Here is a 7,580-nt window from a genome sequence, read left to right on the forward strand (position 1 = left end):
TGTCATTTTTATTTAATTTCTTTTATTTTCTTAAATGTGTATATATATAGTATTTATAGAGTTTTAGCTTTTAGTTACTTTTCCTTATTACTTGTCCTCATTTGTAAGTCGCTTTGGATAAAAACGTCTGCTAAATGACTAAATAAATAAATAAATAAAGTACAGTGAAGTGTGGCCAAGTATGGTGACCCATACTCGGAATTTGCGCTCTACATTTAACACATCCAAGTGCACACACACAGTAGTGAACACACACAGTGAACACACACCCGGAGCAGTGGGCAGCCATACTATTGGGGGGTATTGCTGCGGCGCCCGGGGAGCAGTTAGGGGTTCGGTGTCTTGCTCAAGGGTCTCACCTCAGTCGTGGTATTGAGGGTGGAAGAGAGCGCTGGTTATTCACTCGCCCCACCGACAATTCCTGCCGGACCAGAGACTCGAACCCGCAACCTTCGGGTTACAAGTCCGACTTGTAAGTATGGATGTGATAAAAAATGTGACCCTAATTTATTCTGTGGAGCTGCCAGTATTGATGTATTAGCATCTCCCAACCAGCAGACGGTGCAAGAGCCAGACACATGCCAAGTGAGGAAAACCTTCAGTTCTGGTAAAACCCTCAGTATTGCCGTAGTCTACAGATGTTTAATGTTAATGACTGATCCTACATTTTAAATGTATAATTTTATCCACATTTCTGTGTATGGCAACCCAGTTGTATTGTTTCCTGTGATTATTTGAAATGGTCCCGAACTTACAATACCAATTCCATTTTTTCAAAACTTACTTTGTTCATTGTGTCTACTAAAATGTGCATGATAAAATTAAAATGTTTTGGTTGTTTCTGTTAAAATAACACATTCTAATACTTCCATCATCCCTGCCTTGAAACTGTTTTTGTTTCACTTTATTAGCCTATAATGGTTTTATTCATTTATTTATTTATTTGCCTCTACATCTTGTAAGTGTAAATGATCATAAATTGGAATGACAGTCATGAATTAGGTTGTTATTATGGAGTACTGTATAGTGGTACACCGTCATTACATTGGCAAATGTTGTTGATAAGGCTATTTGTGACCCTGGACCACAAAACCAGTCATAAGGGTCAATTTTTCCAAATTGAGATTTATACATCATCTGAAAGCTGAATAAATAGGCTTTCCGTTGATGTATGTTTTGTTAGGGTAGGACAATATTTGGCTGAGATACAACTATTTTAAAATCTGGTATCTGAGGGTGCAAAAAAATCTAAATACTGAGAAAATCGACTTTAAAGTTGTCCAAATTAAGTTCTTAGCAATGCATATTACTAATCAAAAATTAAGTTTAATATATTTACAGTAGGAAATTTACAAAATATCTTCATGGAACATGATCTTTACTTAATATCCTAATGATTTTTGGCATAAAAGAAAAATCTATAATTTTGACCCATACAATGTATTTTTGGCTATTGTTACAAATATACCCAAGCGACTTAAAACTGGTTTTGTGCTCCAGGGTCACATTTATGATTACACTGCGGCTGCAAGGCTGCACGTGTTTATTGTTGTGTAACACTGACAGAAAAAGTGTATGAAAACATAGACACAATTTTCCCAGGCTTTTTTTTTTCTTCATATTTTGTACTTTATGCATGCAATATCAAATATATCAAAATCTAAATCAGAATATTTACCTAACACTGGTTTGAAATATAGCCTACCAGTCAATGAGCTGTGATATGCCTACAACCAGTAATAGAGAATGTGTTGCATATTTTCTGAGAAAATATGATTTATCTGATCTACTTTACTCAATTTACTTAATTTTTAACATAAATATGCCATATCATGTCTGTTTCCCAAAGCGGTCTTCACATACCCAAATGTAATATTTTGTAATATTTGCTTAACGCAGCAGTGTTCATCTCATATATTTACAGAATCAAAGAGCGTTACAACAATATTAGTTGCATAGGCCTACATATTATTTTTATAGTTATTATTATTGTTAATAATAATATCACAATGTTGAAGGCACATCCATTCAGTTGTCAGAGAAGCAGAACTATGCCGCTAGCGCTAGGGGGCTCCAGTCGTTCTTATTAGCATGACCGGGAGCTTGTGCGGTGGGCTGTAGCCCAAATGAACGAGATGGTCCTCACTGCAGAACACAAGATCCAGGGGGCGTGGTTGGATCCACTGGAATGAACGGAGGAGGCACATTGTACACCGACAAAGCTGTTTGAGGGAGAAAGAAAGAAACTTCCAAAGTAGGGAAAAAAATGGAAGTCAGTGGTGCCATCAACTGTTCGGATAGCAACATTTTTCAAAATATCTTCTTTTGTGTTCAACAGAAGAAAGAAACTCATACAGGTTTGGAACAAGTGGAGGGTGAGTAAATGATGACAGAATTTTCATCCAGGAAGTGAACTTCACCTTTAATATTACGGAATATGCTAATGGAAAAAAAATATGAGAGAGGAGGAAAATTATATTTTATATCTATATAATTAAATTATTGTCATAAATGTTTTGTTCAATGGTCTAGAAATGCTATGTTTCCAGCACTTGATTAACTCAAGTATGACTGCACATGCTTTGCTATTTTCAGTTACCAAAGACGTATATGATATTGTGGAGTAAGGATGTTGGCGATCTAATTCCATAAGGGATGACAATATACAATTTATTTATTTTTCTTTGAATTTCACGTAAAGTTACAATCAGCAATATTTCAAATGGTGATAATTGCGAACACCTTGTTATGTAAAACAGACGTAAAGTTTGACTGTAAATGTTATTCACTTTAACGCAAGTACTCCTTAATCTAATACCAACATCAGAATTGTTTTTAAAATTATTTTATGTTAACAACTGAAAAAATGACCCAAAATCTAGCAATATTTGCGGTATGTCATAAACAAACGACTCGGTCACTTGTTGTATTTACTTGTAAAATTGTACTGTACAGTCTTATAGTCTTATTTATTGTCTGTGGTTATATGTTTGTTTTTATAACACCAGTCAGGAGCAGTGCTCTTAATTTCGTTGTATGCAGAAAAATACAATGACAATAAAGGCGTTCAATTCAAATATTAAATTAAACAATCTAATTATGTTCCTTTCAAAGTATGTCCAAAGAGAAGCGGTCGTTTACACACTGCACTGCAGCGCAGAACATCTCGACTGACTGTATATTTAACTCTAATTAGACAAGATGGCCAAGAACTAGGTCGTGCTGATGCAAGCGCTCGCGGAGGGATATCAGCCATGGCGACACATTTGTAATCTGTCTTGTTGCCTGGAGATAAGTAAAATGGAGTCGGAAATCGCTTTTAAAGGTCTACCCTGTCAGCCATGTTGGCTCAACACGAACTGTCGTATGATGTTTAGAGTCTTGTGATACAGGCCTACCTTGATCCAAAATGTCGTCAGCTGCGTCCTAACCCGAGATAAGGACGTAACATACTTTACCCCGCGCCTGATATCTGTGACGCTATTGCGGCGGACCTTCAGAGCTCGAGCTCGTAACGGCAGCGGCGGGGAGAGAAGTCATCACTTCTCCTGCTGCTATTTAGCACACTGCGTAGGGTTACAGCAGGTAAGATTATTTTATCGTATTAAGCTACATTTCGATGTGTTGCGCGTTATATATATTAGTAATGCTCCCCAGGTCCGATTTGAATCGAAAGCTAACGTTTTAGGCCGTCTTGTCAAGTATTATTACAAATGCCTGTAGCCAGGCAAATCAGCCGCGCCTCCTCCCCGGTTTAGCTACAACGGTGCAACTAGCATAGCTTAACGCTACCTCGTACTGTTTGGATAAATAACGCCCATTTTCCCATTTAGACATGTTTGCTTTTGAATTTATGGCACGAAGCACACGTATGGACCTTTGTTGTGAAGAAAAAACATTTACGTTGCCTGTAGTTTTCGAGGAAGTGATAAACCGGGACTAGCGTTTCACTCTGTGGCGTAAAATGGTGTCCCGAGTTTGCCAGCCAACGAGACTGTATGAGCGGTCATCTGTTTACATCTCGACTGCGTCAGAATGGTACTTTAAACTACAATAATATTTATTGTGCTAATTGAATAAGCCTAAATCGTGCGTTTCATAACATGAAAAGGAGGCTTATTGTGCAATGTAAGGAAAGCGCTTGTCGCGAATCATTTTGTAACTTCGGCTGGATGTGGAGCAGAGCGGCAGCCCCACTTTGCGCATAATAATATTTTGCACTTTTCTCAGTGTAGTTGAGCCGAACAACATGAATGTTAGCTGAATCATGCTGAGTAAGGGGAAAGTGGTTTGGGGTTAGTCTGCTGCTCTCATAGACAGTGGCCTGTGGAGGGGAATCTATTGAAACAAACAGTCTTTATTATTCATGATTTCATTATTTTGTCGTTCAACGTACTGAAATGATTGCAAGCTACAGGTGCATCTCAATAAATTAGAATGTCGTGGAAAAGTTCATTTATTTCAGTAATTCAACTCAAATTGTGAAATCGTGACTAAAGTGTTCGGGTTTCTGGTCACTGGTTTGTGTCGGGTGATAGTTGGCTCGTAGCTGGTCTTCTGTCATTGGCAAGCAATGCGCGCTGTTTCAATGTTGGTAACATTTTTAAACAGACGTATTACAGACACATCGGGGGCGGTGTCGCCTTCAGGTGGTCGTTTAGTACATGACTACAACTAACTGTAAGGCTTTTATTCTAACGTAATAACTTGCGCCATGTGAAGGGGCAAAATTCAAGAGCTATACTAGTAGTTCCCACGCAAGATTCCACTTTAATCTGTTAGGAATGCAATTGAAAGAAAAGTGCATGATCTTAATTGTTCTGCAGAATATATTGTTGTGCAATCTTGTCGGACTTTTACTAGGGCTGGACAATAATTCAATATCAATATGTATCGCGATATAATTTTTTTCAATAACGGTGAATAATAAACCCATTTCCAGCAACATGCTTTTGTTGTTGCTTTATTTTTTTGTTTTCTGAAGCAACTCGGAGCATGTTTCATACTCGTTATCCTGGTTAATGCACGTTTCTATCTATAAGAATAATCAGCCTACACTACCAGTCAAAGGTTTTTGAACTGCAAGATTTTTAATGTTTCATAAAGAATTACTTCTGCTAACCAAGCCTGCATTTATTTGATCGAAAATGCACCAAAAGCAGTAACATTTTGAAATATTTTTACTATTTAAAATAACTGCTTTCTATTTGAATATATTTTAAAATGTAATTTATTCATGTGATCAAAGCTAAATTTTCAGCATCATTAGGCCTACTCCAGTCTTCAGTGTCACATGATCCTTCAGCAATCATTCTAATATGCTGATTTGCTGATTATCAATATTTAAAACAGTTGAGTACATTTTTTCAGGATTCTTTGATGAATAGAAAGATCCAAAGATCAGCATTTATCTGAAATAAAAAGCGTTTGTAACATTATACACTATACCATTCAAAAGCTCTTTTTAAAATTTATATTATAGAAATTATTACTTTCATTTAGCAAGGATGTTTTAAATTGATCAAAAGTGATGATAAAAGTTCAAAAACTTTTGACTGGTATGTTAGCCTATAGTTTGAAGTAAAAAAATATTAATATTAATATTAATAAGGAGATTCTGAGATTTATTTGACAGTGATTTCACATTTCTTGTTTGTATGAAGGCTAAATACCAATAAAAGGTGAACATTTATTTATTTGCACCATTTTTTTCCTAAAATATTATATAGTTTTATAGGAGTAGGTTTCATAGAGTTGGCAAATTCATTTTTCATAAGTTTGTAGGTACAGACATCTGTTGTGGCCGTTCTTGGCCGTTTTTATGAGGCTTTTTTAATAGTGTTCATATCGATATCGGAATGATATCGTATCGACTGAAATTAAGAAATATATCGTGATATAAATTTTGGCCATATCGTCCAGCCCTAACTTTTACAGAGGTATTTTTATAACTTCTGGGGCAATTTTAGCGGATTAAAGTCATTATATGAATGTAAATATCAAGACTTTGATGAAAGCAGAAAGATAAACTAAAGTATGTTTCTAGTCAGTGACGGTAAATGAAGGCGCTGTTCCACTCCGCACGGCAGTCTGCTGACCCAACAGTATGAACAGTTTTCAGTTTCAACTTTGAGTGGAAACAAATGTCTTGTCCACTCGAACACGTCTTGGGTAAAAGTACAGTGCTTGGAATTTTCTTGGGCATGTAGAATTTGGCTTATTCATTGAAAGCTCCCCTTTAGCTGGGGACACACTAGGGCTGCAATAAATCGAAATGGAATCGAGATCGCGATTCGACAGAAGCTGCGATTGTCATGCATATCTTTCAATGAAGCATGGTTCTGTGGTCGGCAGTAAATCTCCATCCAAAGGCCAGTGGGCGCTCTCGCGCTGAAACTCCAAATACGTCTAGCAGAAGAAACCCAGAAAATGCTTATCGCTGCAGCTGGATAAACAGAAGATTTGCATTCGAATTTCTTCGCGAACGATTTCTTCGATTTCAGAATCGCGCAATAAAATCGTCTGCGATTTTTTTTATTTATTTTTTTTGTTTACTTTTATAAGTTATAAACATTGGCTAAAAATTTTTTGTGAAGCATATTGATCATTGTCACGAAATGCTCACCACACAGCGTCATGACATGTAGGAACCGTTTCTTTGAAATTGTTTGAAACTCATGTATTGTCTTGCATAACAAGAACTGCAGAAACAAGTCATAATTATAGTAGCATTCCAGGCATGCTCATACCTTGGGCAATGTCAAAAGGGTTCGTCTAGAAACTGTCATCATCTTATGCTCATGTTGTTAGTTCTTAAGTTGAACACAAAAAAGATATAAAATACAGAGGTGTTGTCAAGAGAGCTTGTTACTTCCGTCTTACAGTTTCCTCTTTCTGGTCTCATTAAAAATCATTGGTGAATCTTCACAGTCAACACATAAAAGAACTGTTTGTAATGTTGGAGTTAATTGTGAGCTCAGGTTCAATGTGCTTTTGTCTTGGAGGAGATTTTCTTTAGGAAATGCTTTTTAAAGACATGAATCAAAAGTAGGGATGGGTACAGAAACCCGGTATTTAATCGGTCCCGGGGCTAAATTATGAAAGACCGGAGTATCGATAAGCTCTGACGTTAACGGTTCTGTTATCGGTACTGGAGAAATTAATAAAACACACATTTATTATTGCTATATATACATTATCTTGCAAATTCTATCTCACCAGAGTCGCCAGCTGTTTTTCAAACATTTGTCTATGATGCATTTTTGCTATTCGCAATTCAGAAGCGAGATCGCGCTCACGCGGAGGGGCTTCAGCACGCGCAACATGAAAGCCTTGTTTAATTATGATAGAAGAGAGAACTAAACATTCAAACATCTGCTTACACTTTAGGCCTGTGGCTGTTTTATTAAGCTAATTTTATTTTTTTATTTCGATTTTGGCTTCTAAGGATTATACAAAAGAAGACATGATGTAAAGCTATTAAAAACTAGCTGCGTTTTGTATTTCCCAACTTCTTTCCCTTCACAGCGGTGTGCATTCGTTCCTCCCTAAAACCCAAACTTAACGTCAGAATCAGCTCA

General features: G+C 36.7%; 1 protein-coding gene across 1 annotated transcript in view; it reads left to right on the forward strand.

Moving 5' to 3' along the window:
• Positions 1-3,269: 3,269 nt before the first annotated feature.
• The window catches only part of LOC107703307 (uncharacterized protein KIAA0232-like), a gene marked incomplete at its 3' end in the record, with an annotated part of 15,865 nt that continues 11,554 nt past the window's right edge, over positions 3,270-7,580 (forward strand). Inside the window, exon 1 of the mRNA XM_016505899.1 lies at positions 3,270-3,585. The remainder of the gene's footprint in view (positions 3,586-7,580) is intronic.

The sequence above is a fragment of the Sinocyclocheilus anshuiensis genome, unplaced genomic scaffold, assembly GCF_001515605.1.
Source record: "Sinocyclocheilus anshuiensis isolate Anshui unplaced genomic scaffold, SAMN03320099.WGS_v1.1 scaffold947, whole genome shotgun sequence".
In the NCBI taxonomy this organism is placed as follows: domain Eukaryota; kingdom Metazoa; phylum Chordata; class Actinopteri; order Cypriniformes; family Cyprinidae; genus Sinocyclocheilus; species Sinocyclocheilus anshuiensis.